The following is an 18793-nucleotide window of genomic DNA, read 5'->3' as shown; positions in this document are numbered from 1 at the left end:
AATGTGATGAAAGAAATAAAAGCTGAAATAAATCATTCTCTCTACTATTATTCTGACATTTCACATTCTTTAAAAAAAGTGGTGATGCTAACTGACCTAAGACAGGGAATTTTTACTAGGATTAAATGTCAGGAATTGTCAAACTGAGTTTAAATGTATTTGGCTAAGGTGTGTGTAATCTTCCGACTTCAACTGTATATTATTCAAGGATGTCATTAGAATGATGAAGATAAGGACAACGAAACGTATTTCATTTAACTGCTGAAAGCGAGGAAGGAACGAAGCAACAATAGAGAGAGAAAGAGGTAGGCTAATAAAATAATATGAAATATTATGAAATGTATATGCGTCAGCCTACTAATTATACAAATAGGCCCTATAATATTTAAAAATTGGAATCTAATTTGCTAGCCTGTACTTGTAACTTTGAAGGCCGCATGTGCTGCACCAGAATCCCATGTTCTCTCCCTGCATAATCAAGGTTTGAACGATGTGCGTAATTCCAGTCCATATAATACAGTATAATGCAATAGAGGTACAGTAATACAGTTCACACTTAAAAAGATTAGCCTAGTTTAATTTATTTAGCTAAGAGAGCATACAGCTAGCTACATCCATGGGCTTTTATGCTCTCCATTCAACACGTAATGTTCATTAGCCTATATCATGTATGTATTTGATAATGGCACAATCATTTGGGAATTTTGGGGCTTGGGCTCATTGAATGTCTTTAATGTAGTGCTCATAAAAATGTATTTAATGTATGGCTCATCAGGCTCAGGTAGCATCTGGCTGATCAAATCCAGACATAGGCTTCTTTATATGCTTTCAATTTTGGCAGGAAACACTGGGTTACCAGGGAGAAGAGCTATTTATTCTCAGGATGGAACATTTGTAAAATACTGGAAAAATATTCAACCCTAGTGTGTATGTGTTTGTGTGTGTATGAGTGTTCATTCCTACTGTATGTCTGTGTGCGTTCTGTTAAGTGGTTGAAATTCAGATCACAGATATGTAGCAGGTCACCTCTTCAGCATGCCTCTCAGTCATCCAGAGCCCTTGATTTAGCGGGAGTGATTAGTCCTCTTGTTGAGAGACATTAATCAGCCCCTCCTGCATGGTAGAGGACTTCTAATTAAACAAATAGATATTGCTATCTTGTTCATCACAGTGTCTTAGAGAGAGAGAGGTAAGACAATAATTGAACAAAAACATCTGTTGTATTCCACTAACAACAGCTAAAGGGGAAAACAGACATGCATTTCCTAGGGGGAGAACAATGCCCTCTAAAAAAACATGGGTAAACTTTACAAGGTATATGAGGGGTTATATTGGGTTGGATCTCTTTCAAACACTCGTTTTGATATCTCACAGTGGGATTCGCTCTGGTGATCACAATTGACAAAGAGACCAATCACACAACATCAAGTGGCAAACGAGGTGAGCCCCTCCATCCTTATAAGGAGCCACTCGGGCCCTTATATTCTCACTCTCTCCTCTCATCCTTGTAGAAGGGATCACGATGGCTCCTGAAGCTCTCCTCAGCACGACTTGAATTCCTGATCTTCCTACTTAAGCCTGACGAGCCAGCTGAGGCATCACCGGTTGCTTCGGCAGCGGCACTTGGACCCGATGTCACCAGTAAAAAAAAAAATCCCTGTTGCTGCCCCTTGGTATATTTATCTTTGGTTGACGCGAAAAAACAAACATGGTGGTGTTCACAAACTACCCATTGTCGGATAATTTTCGATTTTTTGAAAGTTTTTTACTTAATTATTTAGATCAATAGTGAGCTCACCCATGATGTGATGAATGGTAAATAGTCATTGCTATTAGCTAATTCATATTGTGGTTTCTGTCATCTGAGTCATCTGAGAGTTAGCTAAATATGACTGCTTGTGTTGCGTCAATCTTATCTCAGTTAGCACTAGGACTAATGTAGCCTACATTTTCCAGTTTGGATGATTGTGTTATGCTGTCAGTACTTCTGTGAATGTCTGAACATTGCATCCAAAAATAAACTGCTCACATTCTGGACATAACTTTGTAATGACTGTGTTTTTGCAAAATGTTTCTGAAAAAACAGTGTGGCCAGCTCAAACGCTGACTACTGTGTCAATTGAAACTGGACGTTCTAAATAAGCGTTCTAATCACACCGGTTTGAGTGTACGCTGAAGGGACCACTGTAGATTGATCAAGCCAGTTTTTTTGGTACGAGGGTTAATGCTTTAGGAAAAGTAGCCTTTATTTGCTATTTTAAACCTGGGGTTACTCTACATAACTTTAACCCATTGTATAAGAGACCCCAAAATTAAAATAGTCCAGGCTTTTATATATAATTTCTAGTCGTACTTTATCAAAGACCTTTTCAAAATCAGCTATGAATACCATGCCCGGTTTCCAAGATTTGAATAATGTTCTATTGTTTCCAGTACTTGTCTTATATTATCTCCAATGTATTGTCCATGTAAAAAAAAAACTGTCTAATTGGGATGAATAATATCCAACAATTACTTTTTAATTCTATACGCTATGCATTTTGCTAGGATTTCTGCATCACAACGCTGAAGTGTAAGGGGCCTGTATTTTTTAGATGGACTGGATCTTTATACTTACTGTTATGCTGGTGAATGAGGACCCAAAAGCGACGTAATAGTAACAGAGTCTTTATTCCAGTATTAAACAAATAATGATTCTCCTGGATATTATCAATGGTCAATCCAAAACAGGAACTGAAATCCTCTCGTTAATAGAGAGGAACGACTGGAGACGCGACCACAGACTGCAGGTCGCTTCAGGAAGGCACTGGCCGTAGCTGACATAGACACCTGCTCACACGCAGCATCTGAAGAAGGCAAAGAACACGACAGGGCGGAACAAGGACACAGGAACAGCAAACATCAAACAAGAATCCGACCAGGACAGAAGCGGAAAACAGAGGGAGAAATAGGGACTCTAATCAGAGGGCAAAATAGGGGACAGGTGTGAAAGAGTAAATGAGGTCGTTAGGAGAATGAGAAACAGCTGGGAGCAGGAACGGAACGATAGAGAGAGAGAGCGGGAGAGGGAGAGAGGGAGGAGGAGAGAGAGAGAGAGAAAGAGGGAAAGAACCTAATAAGACCAGCAGAGGGAAGCACAGGGACAAGACATGAAGATCAAAGACAAAACATGACAGTACCCCCCCACTCACCGAGCGCCTCCTGGCGCACTCGAGGAGGAACCCTGGCGGCAACGAAGGAAATCATCAATCAACGAACGGTCCAGCACGTCCCGAGATGGAACCCAACTCCTCTCCTCAGGACCGTAACCCTCCCAATCCACTAAGTACTGGTGACCACGTCCCCGAGAACGCATGTCCATGATCTTCCGTACCTTGTAAATAGGAGCGCCCTCGACAAGGACGGGGGGGGGGAGGGAAGACGAACGGGGGCGCGAAGAAAAGGCTTGACACAAGAGACATGGAAGACAGGGTGGACGCGACGAAGATGTCGCGGAAGAAACAGTCGCACAGCGACAGGATTGACGACCTGAGAGACACGGAACGGACCAATGAACCGCGGAGTCAACTTGCGAGAAGCTGTCGTAAGGGGAAGGTTACGAGTGGAAAGCCACACTTTCTGACCGCGACAATACCTAGGACTCCTAATCCTACGTTTATTGGCGGCTCTCACAGTCTGCGCCCTGTAACGGCAAAGTGCAGACCTGACCCTCCTCCAGGTGCGCTCACAACGTTGGACAAAAGCCTGAGCGGAGGGAACGCTGGACTCGGCGAGCTGGGACGAGAACAGAGGAGGCTGGTACCCAAGACTACTCTGAAACGGAGATAGCCCGGTAGCAGACGAAGGAAGCGAGTTGTGAGCGTACTCAGCCCAGGGGAGCTGTTCTGCCCAAGACGCAGGGTTTCGAAACGAAAGGCTGCGTAATATGCGACCAATCGACTGATTGGCCCTTTCTGCTTGACCGTTAGACTGGGGATGAAACCCGGAAGAGAGACTGACGGAAGCACCAATCAAACGACAGAACTCCCTCCAAAACTGTGACGTGAATTGCGGACCTCTGTCTGAAACGGCGTCTAACGGGAGGCCATGAATTCTGAACACATTCTCAATGATGATTTGTGCCGTCTCCTTAGCGGAAGGAAGCTTAGCGAGGGGAATGAAGTGTGCCGCCTTAGAGAACCTATCGATAACCGTAAGAATCACAGTCTTCCCCGCAGACGAAGGCAGACCGGTAATAAAGTCTAAGGCGATGTGAGACCATGGTCGAGAAGGAATGGGAAGCGGTCTGAGACGACCGGCAGGAGGAGAGTTACCTGACTTAGTCTGCGCGCAGTCCGAACAAGCAGCCACGAAACGACGCGTGTCCCGCTCCTGAGTAGGCCACCAAAACCGCTGGCGAATAGAAGCAAGCGTACCCCGAACGCCGGGGTGGCCAGCTAACTTGGCAGAGTGAGCCCACTGAAGAACAGCCAGACGAGTAGAGACAGGAGCGAACAGAAGGTTACTAGGACAAGCGCGCGGCGACGCAGTGTGAGTGAGTGCTTGCTTTACCTGTCTCTCAATTCCCCAGACAGTCAACCCGACAACACGCCCTTCAGGGAGAATCCCCTCGGGGTCGGTAGAAGCCACAGAAGAACTAAAGAGACGGGATAAGGCATCAGGCTTGGTGTTCTTATTTCCCGGGCGATAGGAAATCACGAACTCGAAACGAGCGAAAAACAACGCCCAACGAGCTTGACGTGCATTAAGTCGTTTGGCCGAACGGATGTACTCAAGGTTCTTATGGTCAGTCCAAACGACAAAAGGGACGGTCGCCCCCTCCAACCACTGTCGCCATTCGCCTATGGCTAAGCGGATGGCGAGCAGTTCGCGGTTACCCACATCATAGTTGCGCTCCGATGGCGACAGGCGATGAGAAAAGTAAGCGCAAGGATGGACCTTATCGTCAGAGTGGAAGCGCTGAGACAGAATGGCTCCCACGCCCACCTCCGAAGCGTCAACCTCGACAATGAATTGTTTAGTGACGTCAGGAGTAACAAGGATAGGGGCGGATGTAAAACGCTTCTTGAGGAGATCAAAAGCTCCCTGGGCGGAACCGGACCACTTAAAGCAAGTCTTGACAGAAGTCAGAGCTGTGAGAGGGACAGCCACTTGACCGAAATTACGAATGAAACGCCGATAGAAATTAGCGAAACCGAGAAAGCGCTGCAACTCGACACGTGACTTAGGGACGGGCCAATCGCTGACAGCCTGGACCTTAGCGGGATCCATCTGAATGCCTTCAGCGGAAATAACAGAACCGAGAAATGTGACAGAGGAGACATGAAAGGCGCACTTCTCAGCCTTCACGTAGAGACAATTCTCTAAAAGGCGCTGGAGTACACGTCGAACGTGCTGAACATGAATCTCGAGTGACGGTGAAAAAATCAGGATATCGTCAAGGTAAACGAAAACAAAAATGTTCAGCATGTCTCTCAGTACATCATTAACTAGTGCCTGAAAGACAGCTGGAGCATTAGCGAGACCGAACGGCAGAACCCGGTATTCAAAATGCCCTAACGGAGTGTTAAACGCCGTTTTCCACTCGTCCCCCTCTCTGATGCGTACGAGATGGTAAGCGTTACGAAGGTCCAACTTAGTAAAGCACCTGGCTCCCTGCAAAATCTCGAAGGCTGACGACATAAGGGGAAGCGGATAACGATTCTTAACCGTTATGTCATTCAGCCCTCGATAATCCACGCAGGGGCGCAGAGTACCGTCCTTCTTCTTAACAAAGAAAAATCCCGCTCCGGCGGGAGAGGAAGAAGGCACCACGGTACCGGCGTCGAGAGAAACAGACAGATAATCCTCGAGAGCCTTACGTTCGGGAGCCGACAGAGAGTATAGTCTACCCCGAGGGGGAGTGGTCCCCGGAAGGAGATCGATACAACAATCATACGACCGGTGAGGAGGAAGGGAGCTGGCTCTGGACCGACTGAAGACCGTGCGCAGATCATGATATTCCTCCGGCACTCCTGTCAAATCACCAGGTTCCTCCTGAGTAGAGGGGACAGAAGACACAGGAGGGATAGCAGACATTAAACACTTCACATGACAAGAAACGTTCCAGGATAGGATAGAATTACTAGACCAATTAATAGAAGGATTATGACATACTAGCCAGGGATGACCCAAAACAACAGGTGTAAAAGGTGAACGAAAAATCAAAAAGGAAATGGTCTCACTGTGGTTACCAGATACTGTGAGGGTTAAAGGTAGTGTCTCACATCTGATACTGGGGAGAAGACTACCATCTAAGGCGAACATGGGCGTGGGCTTCCCTAACTGTCTGAGAGGAATGTCATGTTTCCGAGCCCATGCTTCGTCCATAAAACAACCCTCAGCCCCAGAGTCTATCAAGGCACTGCAGGAAGCAGCCGAACCGGTCCAGCGTAGATGGACCGACAAGGTAGTACAGGATCTTGATGGAGAGACCTGAGTAGTAGCGCTCACCAGTAGCCCTCCGCTTACTGATGAGCTCTGGCTTTTACTGGACATGACATGACAAAATGTCCAGCAGAACCGCAATAGAGGCAAAGGCGGTTGGTGATTCTCCGTTCCCTCTCCTTAGTCGAGATGCGAATACCTCCCAGCTGCATGGGCTCAGTCTCTGAGCCGGTGGGAGGAGATGGTTGAGATGCGGAGAGGGGAAACACCGTTAACGTGAGCTCTCTTCCACGAGCTCGGTGACGAAGATCTACCCGTCGTTCTATGCGGATGGCGAGTGCAATCAAAGAGTCCACGCTGGAAGGAACCTCCCGGGAGAGAATCTCATCCTTAACCTCAGCGTGGAGTCCCTCCAGAAAACGAGCGAGCAACGCCGGCTCGTTCCAGTCACTGGATGCAGCAAGAGTGCGAAACTCTATAGAGTAATCCGTTATGGATCGATCACCTTGACATAGGGAAGCCAGGGCCCTGGAAGCCTCCTTCCCAAAAACTGAACGATCAAAAACCCGTATCATCTCCTCTTTAAAGTTCTGATAATCGTTAGAACACTCAGCCCTTGCCTCCCAGATAGCTGTGCCCCACTCCTGAGCCCGACCAGTAAGGAGTGATATGACGTAAGCGATCCGAGCTCTCTCACTAGAGTACGTGTTGGGCTGGAGAGAGAACACAATATCACACTGGGTGAGAAAAGAGCGACACTCAGTGGGCTGCCCAGAGTAACATGGTGGGTTATTAACCCTAGGTTCCGGAGACTCGGAAGACCAGGAAGTAGCTGGTGGCACAAGACGAAGACTCTGAAACTGTCCAGAGAGATCGGAGACCTGAGCGGCCAGGGTCTCAACGGCATGACGAGCAGCAAACAATTCCTGCTCGTGTCTGCCGAGCATTGCTCCCTGGAACCCGACGGCAGTGTTGAGAGAATCCATAGTCGCTGGGTCCATCTTGGTCGGATTCTTCTGTTATGCTGGTGAATGAGGACCCAAAAGCGACGTAATAGTAACAGAGTCTTTATTCCAGTATTAAACAAATAATGATTCTCCTGGATATTATCAATGGTCAATCCAAAACAGGAACTGAAATCCTCTCGTTAATAGAGAGGAACGACTGGAGACGCGACCACAGACTGCAGGTCGCTTCAGGAAGGCACTGGCCGTAGCTGACATAGACACCTGCTCACACGCAGCATCTGAAGAAGGCAAAGAACACGACAGGGCGGAACAAGGACACAGGAACAGCAAACATCAAACAAGAATCCGACCAGGACAGAAGCGGAAAACAGAGGGAGAAATAGGGACTCTAATCAGAGGGCAAAATAGGGGACAGGTGTGAAAGAGTAAATGAGGTCGTTAGGAGAATGAGAAACAGCTGGGAGCAGGAACGGAACGATAGAGAGAGAGAGCGGGAGAGGGAGAGAGGGAGGAGGAGAGAGAGAGAGAGAAAGAGGGAAAGAACCTAATAAGACCAGCAGAGGGAAGCACAGGGACAAGACATGAAGATCAAAGACAAAACATGACACTTACCACCTGGGTCGTGTTTCAGTAATAGTCAAATCAGACCTTCTCGCTGAGTATCTGATAATCTAACATTTTTATGGGAGTGGTTAAAACATGCAAATAATGGACCTCTGAGTACATCGAAAATAGTTTGATATACCTCAACTGGTATGCCATCCAGGCCTGGAGTTTTCCCAGACTTAAAGGCTTTAATTGCATCGAGAAGTTCCTCCTCTGCAATTTAGCCTACACATGAGTCTTTCTGTGTAGCGGTTCATTTTAAACTATTATTAGAAAAAAATCCTTAATTTTAATTTAAATCAGTGGAGATAAAGGAGACTGAAATGAGAAGATATGCTTAAAGTATTGTGCTTCCTCTTTCAAAATATTGTTTAGTGAATCATGGATGACATCATTTGTAACAAGTTTCTGTAATTTATTTTGGGTAGCATTGAGCTAACGTGGGCTAATGTGATTAGCATGAGGTTGCAAGTAACAACAACAAAAAATCCCAGGACATAAACATATCTGATATGGGCAGAAAGCTTCAAGTATTGTTAATCTAACTACACTGTCCAATTTACAGTAGCTATTACAGTGAAAGAATACCATGCTATTGTTTGAGGACAGTGCACAATTATGAACTTGAAAATGTATTAGTAAACCAATTAGGCACATTTGGGCAGTCTTGATACAACATTTTGAACAGATATGCATTGGTTCATTGGATCAGTCTAAAACTTTGCACATACACTGCTGCTATCTAGTGGCCACAATCTAAATTGCGCCTGTGCTGGAATAATACATTATGGCCTTTCTCTTGCATTTCAAAGATGATGGTAAAAAAATACAAAAGAATATGCATTGTTTTTGTATTATCTTTTACCAGATCTAATGTGTTATATTCTCCTACATTAATTTCACATTTCCACAAACTTCAAAGTGTTTCCTTTCAAATGGTATCAAGAATATGCATATCCTTGCTTTAGGTCCTGAGCTACTGTCATGCCCTGACCTTAGTTTTCTATATTTTCTTTATTATTTTGGTCAGGTCAGGGTGTGACGAGGGTGGGTATGTGTGTTTTTGTCTTGTCTAGGGTTTTTGTTTATCTATCAATTTTGGATTGGTTCCCAATCAGAGGCAGCTGTTTATCATTGTCTCTGATTGGGGATCCTATTTAGTTGCCATTTTCCATTTAGGTTTTGTGGGTAGTTGTCTATGTGTAGTTGCATGTCAGCACTCTGTTATATAGCTTCACGTTCGTTTTTGTTAGTTTGTTCAGTGTTCTTCCTTAATTAAAAGAAGAATGTATTCATATCACGCTGCGCCTTGGTCTCCTCTTTACGACGAACGTGACAGAACTACCCACCACCAAAAGACCAAGCAGTGTGGTAAGAGGGAACAGCGTTTTTTGGAGAGTTGGACATGGGAGGAAATCCTGGACGGCAAGGGACCCTGGGCACAGAGTCAGGTTGGAGACCTGAGCCAACTCCCCGTGCTTACCGTGGCGGGTGTCGTACTGGTCAGGCACCGTGTTATGCGGTGGAGCGCACGGTGTCTCCAGTACGCGTTCTTAGCCCGGTGTGCTACATCCCAGCTCCCCACATCTCCGGGCAAGGGTGAGCATCCAGCCAGGACGGATTGTGCCAGCCCTGCTCTCCAGACCTCCAGTACGTCTCTACGGGCCAGGATATCCTGCGCCGGCTCTGCGCACTGTGTCTCCAGTGCGTCTGCACAGCCCAGTGCGTCCTGTGCCTGCGCACCGCACGTGCAGGGCCAAAGTCACCATCCAGCCAGGACGGGTGTGCAGGCTCTTAGCTCGAGACCTCCAGTGCGTCTCCACGTAACAGTGTATCCGGTGCCTCGGCCAAGGACAAGGCTTCCTGCATGTCTCCCCAGCCTGGTGAGTCATGTGCCTGCTCCCAGAGCCAGGCCTCCTGTGTGTCTCTCCACTCCAGTGATGATCCATGGCATGAAGCCTCCAGTGATGATCCATGGCAAGAAGCCTCCAGTGGTGATCCATGGTACGAAGCCTCCAGTGATGATCCATGGCAAGAAGCCTCCAGTGGTGATCCATGGCACTAAGCCTCCAGTGATGATCCATGGCAAGAAGCCTCCAGTGATGATCCATGGCACGAAGCCTCCAGTGATGATCCATGGCACGAAGCCTCCAGTGATGATCCATGGTAAGAAGCCTCCAGTGATGATCCATGGCAAGAAGCCTCCAGTGATGATCCATGGCACGAAGCCTCCAGTGATGATCCATGGCAAGAAGCCTTCAGCGATGATCCATGGCACGAAGCCTCCTGTGTGTCTCTCCACTCCAGCGACGATCCCCATTCCGGAGCCTTCAGCGACGATCCCCAGTTCGGAGACTCCAACGACGATCCCCAGTCCGGAGCCTCCAGCGACGATCTCCAGTCCGGAGCCTCCAGCGAAGATCCCCAGTCCGGAGCCTCCAGCGACGATCCCCAGTCCGGAGCCTCCAGCGACGATCCCCAGTCCGGAGCCTCCAGCGACGATCCCCAGTCCGGAGCCTCCAGCGACGATCTCCAGTCCGGAGCCTCCAGCGACGATCCCCAGTCCGGAGCCTCCAGCGACGATCCCCAGTACGGAGCCTCCAGCGTCGATCTCCAGTCCGGAGCCTCCAGCGTCGATCTCCAGTCCGGAGCCTCCAGCGAAGATCCCCAGTCCGGAGCCTCCAGCGACGATTCCCAGTCCGGAGCCTCCAGCGACGATTCCCAGTCCGGAGCCTCCTGCGACGATCCCCAGTCCGGAGCCCCGGAGCCCAGAGGCGCCCTTCAGTCCGGAGCTTCCAGAGGCGCCCTTCAGTCCGGAGCTTCCAGAGGCGCCCTTCAGTCCGGAGCTTCCAGAGGCGCCCTTCAGTCCGGAGCTTCCAGAGGCGCCCTTCAGTCCGGAGCTTCCAGAGGCGCCCTTCAGTCCGGAGCTTCCAGAGGCGCCCTTCAGTCCGGAGCTTCCAGAAGCGCCCTCCAGTCCAGAGCCTGCTACGAGGGTCCCCAGTCCGGGGTCGGCCGCTCTAGAGGCGCCACCTAAGTGGGCCAAGCCAGAGGTGGACTGGGGTTTACGTCCCTCACCAGAGCCGCCACCACGGAGAAAAACCCACCCAGACCCTGCCCTATAAGTTCAGGTTTTGCGGCCGGAGTCCGCACCTTTGGGGGGGGGGGGGGGGTCCTGTCACGCCCTGACCTTAGTTTTCTGTATTATTTTGGTCAGGTCAGGGTGTGACGAGGGTGAGTATGTGTGTTTTTGGTCTTGTCTAGGGGGATTTTGTATGTCTAGGTAATGTAGGTTTATGGTGGCCTGAATTGGTTCCCAATCAGAGGCAGCTGTTTATCGTTGTCTCTGATTGGGGATCCTATTTAGGTTGGCATTTTCCATTTAGGTTTTGTGGGTAGTTGTGTATGTGTAGTTGCATGTCAGCACTCTGTTATATAGCTTCACGTTCGTTTTTGTTACTTTGTTAGTTTGTTCAGTGTTCTTCCTTTATTAAAAAGAAGAATGTATTCATATCACGCTGCGCTTTGGTCTCCTCTTTACGACGAACGTGACAGCTACAGGTAGTTAGATTCAGGTATGTCATTTTAGGCGAAAATGTATCTTCTTAATTGCACTATAACATTGACAAAATGTGCCCACAAACTGTTAGGGCCTACATAAAGCTGTCCCAACAGAAACACCTTACCACTGCTAAACCTGGGTATCAGCGGAGCCTTGTCTGCCAGCGAAACAGTAAATTCAGCCTCATTTACTGCCTTTTAAAAACAAATAGCTGATATGGCTGACTTAAGCAAATGTGGTTTCTACTGACAATTGAGATGTACAAACTATTGCATAAGGGGACGACGAGTGGATAAGAGGCTATCCGTAATTTCGATGAAGACATTATTGAGCGAGCTAGGACGGGTGTAGTCAATATAACAATTTGTTCAGTACTTTTGAAATGTGCTATAGGGGATTTAATTTGTTAGAAGGGAAGAGAGACTGCGTTATTGTAAGATTTGCAAAAATGGAGCAGGTAACCATGCTGAGTCAAGGTCCAACACATCATAGTTGGGTCTCAGCTCTTATAGAAAAAGTACAACCTCTTTTGTCTACGTGGCAGTTAGCAGATGTGTGGAAACAGGGTCCGAACATAGTATAAATTGGTTCCTCTGTTCAGATTAAGATAGCCCGAGGATGATCGCACGAGGGCTCAACCGTATAACTGCGTTATGCCACACTTCACACTATAATGTGCTGACTTCCTGCAGAGAGTAAACGCACGGGATGTCTCACATGCTGCAGTCGCACCTGAACGGATCTTAGCTATACACCAAGTCGTATGACTAAGTCACACAAAGACAAGTTTGTATCAGGTTAGCAAAAACACTAGCATTTAACAAGAGACTATTTTTAAGCAGCAAAACACAGGATAGCATGATTATGCCATTTTCCACGACAGTACAGCAACATAATTCAGAACATGGGCATTTCTTACAGTATTCTCCCTATACACTAAGTCAGAACTGTATATAATAAATAAAGGAGGCATATAAGCAGACAATGAAAGCTCTTACAATATTAAATGATTACATTTCTCTAAAACAGGCTATAGGCTAAATGTGAACCAACTTACTACACAGCTTACTACACAACATACACTTAGTATTACTTTCTTAGCTACAGTATACATATCTTCCTGGCATATTACATCATTTATGCAGCAGCATACAATACATTTTTAGACTCACCTTGTTGTGCTGTGCTCACTTGAACAAGAAGGTGGCGCGGCAGTCCTTCGTGGGAAAATTTTGCCATCAAACTTTGTCATCAAAGTCTGTCATTCTCTGGATGTATGGTGCTTTCAAGACAAAAATAAGGTTGAATCTTGAAGACGTCAGTGATCTTCAGGTCAGAGCTCTAGAAAGAGGCCAGAGTTCCCGACTTGGAATTCCGAGTTCGGAAGATGTCAAGGTTGTGTTGCCGAAGGAGTTCAGTAGGTATCCAGACACCCAAGTCATCATTGACTGTACCGAGTTGAGAGGCCAACAGCCAGCGTCTCCCTCTACACAGTGAGATGTACTCGCATTACAAGTCCCACTGCACCTTGAAAGGCCTGCTCGGGACGGCCCCACATGGAGCAGTTACTTTTGTGTCAGAATTGTATGCTGGCTCCATCAGCGACAATGAGCTATTCAAACAATCTGTCTAAACAGAGCCAAATGTCAGCAGCACAGGTCCATCAAAAGCAAGAGATTGCCCATTTTAGATTCCACATTGAGAGATTAATTGGCAGAATTAAACTGAACAAGCTGTTTCAGTCAGAGATTCCCATGTCACGGGTGGGAAGCATAAACTGCATCTGGACTGTGGCTTGCCTTCTCACAAACGACCAGTGGGCCTCTTGTGAAGGCATGGGCCAAGGAGCAATGAGCTACTACTGCAATGCATCTTTCCTTTTTTGTTGCTGTGACCATCCACATTGTCTAACACCCTGTAGTCCATGTATTGATAATAAACACCACTGCTTATACTCCAAACACAAAATGTTGTAAAGAGTTTTTATTTACAGTGACAAGAAAACAGAAAAAATGTAACATCAATATTTCAAATGATTTATTTATTAACTAATGTCAGCTGTTGGTGCTGTGGCTTTGAGGATCCTTTCAGCTAGATTGCCTGCGGATGTCAGCCCTCTCACATGGCAAGCCTCTCGGAACCGTGACGAGGTCATTATTGGTTTCCGGAGCCCCTGCCAGTCAGACAGCACTCTGTTCTCTAGTAGCTTCTCATTTTAAGGCTGTTTCGAAGCTCACCTGAAGAGACTATATATGAAGCTGGTCTTTTTCTCTGAGCACAAATGTGCAGCCTTGAATGTTGCTCTCCAGTCTGTAGCCATCCAGGGACAGTGAAGGGAATGGTGGTGTCTCCTTATGGTCCCGTGTGGCTCAGTTGGTAGAGCATGGCGCTTGCAACGCCAGGGTTGTGGGTTCATTCCCCACGGGGGGACCAGGATGAATATGTATGAACTTTCCAATTTGTAAGTCGCTCTGGATAAGAGCGTCAGCTAAATGACTTAAAAATGTAAAATGTAAACTATGTGTCGCGTAGTGACTGAAGGCTGCTGGTAAGACAGGAGTCGACTAAAAGCTTTTCAGCAGACAACCCCATGCTGCAGATCCATGGCTTGGATACAGGGTCAAAGTTATTGTATGCGTCTTCTATCTGGAGAACTGAGAGGTCAAGGAGCGGTCCAAGAAGGGAGCTGTAGAGTGTACTTCTGCAAAGCAAAGCAGCCGCTCTGGTTAGCCAATCTGAACAATGTACTTGAAACCACCTGAAATTAAATCATTTTATATAGTCAAAGTGTAATAGGACATGACCAGCTACTAATCTAATCATGAGACGATTTAAATTTACATCAAATCATTTCTTAGCATTATGATGTGATTATAACCATATGATGTTGATATGTGGTATAGCTATAAAACATACCATAGTCCTTGGCTTATGCCACTGCTGCTCGGCCTCTGTGCATCTGTGCACAGGTGGGACGACTGGTGTTCCCATCTGGGAAAAGTGTGCAGACTGGAATAGTAAGGCAACTGTGTGGTTGCATAATGCAGTGCCAGCAACACACGAACAGTGATGCTCTGTCATTGTTACTGGCTCAGAGGGCCAGATATAAAAATACAATTATTAGACTATAAAATCACTCAACATGTGTCACGACCAGCAAACAGAAGTGACTGGCGCAACATGCAACAGCCATTAAATTCATTACAGCAATACAGGTTTAAACTTTTCTATTAAGGGTATATGCCCTTGTTTAAATGTAATATAATGCGTTCAACACAACAGAGCTTACAGAAACAGCAAGGAAGATGAATGAACAATTACTACACTAAGAACAGTTTCATAGACATGGGTTAAGCCTAGTCCTAGACTAAGCAATGCCTCTTAATGCAGATCTCCATTGACAGGAACTTCTTAGTCTAAGACAAGGCTTCATCTCTGACTGTGTAACCGGCATGAAGTGTGTCACAAACAGCTGACTTTTCACCCTACACTCAAACTGTGTGGTTCCTCATTTTTCCTCATGGATCTGCAGCAGCAAGCCCTTATGCTGACCTCTCCTGTCACTTTGTCTCTCTTCGAAACTGTTTTGAATAAAAAGAATGAGCAATCATGATGTTAGCTAGCTACTGTAAAAGGCATGTCTTAAACTACGTTACAGCTTTGAATAATGGCCCTTGTCTGGTCTGATAGGCAACTTCGCTACACTTCACCTTCATAATTGAAAAGGTAACTGGAGACATACAGTTTGAATCCGCTTTGCTACTTGTCTTGGCCAGACGATGTACATCCGTCCCTGTTATCTTCGGCAGCTCTTGCAAGCACCTTGTGTAAAACAGTGCCATGGTTGTGTCTTCCATTAATAATAAAACGAGCGACTTCGAGGCTAGTATGGCTACAATCAGGCTGACAGGATGCAATTGGGAGAGGAAGCTATGTATCGGGTAGGAAGTTGAGCTGAAGTGGGCATTGCTACAGTACGTTGTGCAAAATGTCTATTGCTCATGTTTCTTGGCCCAAGTAAGTCTCTTCTTATTATTGGTGTACTTGGTAGCCTAGTGGTTAGAGCGTTGGGGCAGTAACTGAAAGGCTGCTGGATTGAATCCCTGACCTGACAACGTAAAAATCTGTCGTTCTGCCCCTGAGCAAGGCAGTTAACCCACTGTTCCCTGGGCGCCGAAGACGTGGATGTCGATTATGGCAGCCCCCCGCACCTCTCTGATTCAGAGGGGTTAAATGCAGAAGACACATTTCAGTTGAAGGCATTCAGTTGTACAACTGACTAGGTATCTCCCCTTCCCTTTAGTAGGGGTTTCTTTGCGGCAATTCAACCATCAGGCCTGATTCACACAGTCTCCTCTGAACAGTTGATGTTGAGATGTGTCTGTTATTTGAACTTTGTTGAAGCAATAATTTGGGATGCAATTTCTGAGGCTGGCAACTCTAATGAACTTATCTTCTGTGGCAGAGGTAACTCTGGGGTCTTCCTTTCCTGTGGAGGTCCTCATGAGAGCCAGTTTCATCATAGCGCTTGATGTTTTTTTTGACTGGACTTGAAGAAATGTTAAAAGTTCTTGAAACGTCCCGTATTGACTGACCTTCATGGCTTAAAGTAATGATGGACTGTCGTTTCTCTTTGCTTATTTGAGCTGTTCTTGCCATAATATGGACTTGGTCTTTTACCAAATAGGGCTATCTTCTGTATACCCTGCCTACTTTGTCACAACACAAAATGATTGCCTCAAACATTAACAAGGAAAGACATTCGACAAATGAACTTTTAAGAAGGCACACTTGTTAATTAAAATGCATTCCAGGTGACTACCTCATGTAGCTGGTTGAGAGAATGCCAAGAGTGTGCAAAGCTGTCATCAAGGCAAAGGGTGGCTACTTTGAAGATCTCAAATATAAAATATATTTTGATTTGTTTAACACATTTTTGGTTACTACATGATTCCATGTGTGTTATTTCATAGTTTTAATGTCTTCACTATTATTATACAATGTAAAAAATAGTAAAAATAAAGATAAACCCTTGAGTGAGTAGGTGTTCTAAAACGTTTGACTAGTAGTGTATATTGCGTTAGTTTATGGCTGGTTATGACACCTACATTAGTGTCAACACACACATTTCTTCACATTCTTTTTTTCTCTGCCAAGAAGTTTTCTTTTGTTTGAAAGATTGTTACTTACATTACAGTGCCTTGCAAAAGTATTCACCCCCCTTGGCATTTTTCCTATTTTGTTGCATTACAACTTGTAATTTAAATAGATTTTTATTTGGATTTCATGTAATGGACATACACAAAATAGTCCAAATTGATGAAGTGAAATGATTTTTTTTTTTTTTATTAAAAATGGAAAACGGAAAAGTGGTGTGGGCATATGTCTTCACCAGATGTGCTATGAAGCCCCTAATAATATCTGGTGCAACCAATTACCTTCAGAAGTCACAGTATTAGTTAAATAAAGTCCACCTGTGTGCAATCTAAATGTCCCATGATCTGTCACATGATCTCAATGTATACAGTTGAAGTCAGAAGTTTACATGCACTTAGGTTGGAGTCATTAAAACTCATTTTTCAACCACTCCACAAATGTCTTGTTAACAAACTATAGTTTTGGCAAGTTGGTTAGGACATTGACTTTGTGCATGACACAAGTCATTTGTTCAACAATTATTTACAGACAGATTATTTCACTTATAATTCAATGTTTCACTTAGTTGACTGTGCCTTTAAGCAGCTTGGAAAATTCCAGAAGATGATGTCATGGCTTTAGATGCTTCTGATAGGCTAAATGACGTAATGTGAGTCAATTGGAGGCATACCTGTGGCTGTATTTCAAGGCCTACCTTCAAACTCAGTGCCTCTTTGCTCGACATCATCAGCTAAGACCTCAGAAAAAAATTGTAGACCTCCACAAGTCTGGTTCATCCTTGGGAGCAATTTCCAAATGCCTGAACGCCTGACACGTTCTGTCTCCTAGAGATGAATGTACTTTGGTGCGAGAAGTGCAAATCAATCCCAGAACAACAGCAAAAGACCTTGTGAGGATGCTGGAGGAAACAGGTACAAAAGTGTCTATATCCACAGTAAAACGAGTCCTATATCGACATAACCTGAAAGGCCGCTCAGCAAGGCCGCTTCTACAGGCAATGGAGGAGGCTTGTGGAGACATCGATCAGGGGTCATACCAGGCCTGGATACGGCACTCCAGGCGATACTTTCCATGCTGCCTAGCTCAAGACAACATTGCATGTGATGTGGATTAAGTCTTATGGCCAGACTCACAAAGAAGGCAAAACTTTTTATTCAAGCACAAATGTTTTTGTTTTCTTCTACTGCTCTTTTATTGTTTGAGGAGTGTTAGAACATTGATAGTGTGTTATGTTCAGAATACACATCCACATCCAAATGCTATACCCTGCAAACAGAAAAAGCGAAAGCCACAAGTGTTTTTCATTTATACTATCAGTGTGTAGTTGGTGCTTCCTGTGCTTATTTAAATGATGGTTTGTGTGTACTGTATTGACGCAAAAACTTTTGTTTGAAGAGTTTTGCAAGAATTGTTTGCTTTTGCAAGTGATGTATAATGTTTTGCTAGTTTGGTGTAAGGTTTTGTTGTTATTGTGTGGAGTTTTGCAAAAATATCCTATAGTTTCAAAGATAGTGCCTAAGCAATCAGAAAAAACTGTAACAGTTGCTGCATATGAAATGATCTGGACAGCGCTGACTTTGGCCACCTCATTCTCTTTCACCCTTGTCGGGCATTCGAAAGACGTGGCTTCATGGTTCCCATCACAATTGCAACATGTCACATTTTCATCACTTTTAAATCACAGGACATTATCTTTTCTGCAACTTGGACATCTTGGCTTCTCCCTTCTGCAAACACTTGAAACATGACCAAAAACTTTACAATGATCACACTGCATTGGTCTTGGGAGAAATGCTCTGACTCTGTACTTTATATACCCCAACTGCACTTGAGTAGGGAGAGGCTCCATATCAAAAAACTAAAGAATAGATCGACTCGAAATCTAAACATGCCCGCCTTTCGTGATCTCAGTCTTCACTTTAACCAGCAGTCTCTCCACCAGTTTGGATATCTCAAATGGATTCTTCAAGATTGATAATCCAATCAGCTGCTCCTCAATGACGAACCCTACTCCTACAAGATACAAATAGACATTCTCAACACTGTATGCTACTTTGCTCTGTTTTCCATTCTTTTG

The 18793-nt window shown here is 45.4% G+C and overlaps 1 long non-coding RNA gene across 1 annotated transcript; it reads right to left on the bottom strand.

The window, feature by feature from the left end:
- Positions 1-13527: 13527 nt before the first annotated feature.
- LOC139577840 (uncharacterized) lies at positions 13528-15459 on the bottom strand. The gene is made up of 3 exons (XR_011675431.1): positions 15302-15459; positions 14476-14550; positions 13528-14260 (listed from the first exon to the last, which is right to left on the bottom strand). It is a non-coding gene; the product is annotated as an uncharacterized lncRNA (long non-coding RNA).
- Positions 15460-18793: the final 3334 nt, after the last annotated feature.

This window comes from Salvelinus alpinus, chromosome 6, assembly GCF_045679555.1.
Source record: "Salvelinus alpinus chromosome 6, SLU_Salpinus.1, whole genome shotgun sequence".
Taxonomy (NCBI): domain Eukaryota; kingdom Metazoa; phylum Chordata; class Actinopteri; order Salmoniformes; family Salmonidae; genus Salvelinus; species Salvelinus alpinus.
Note: the sequence above shows the minus strand (reverse complement) of the source record. Positions and strands in the feature narration are given on the sequence as shown.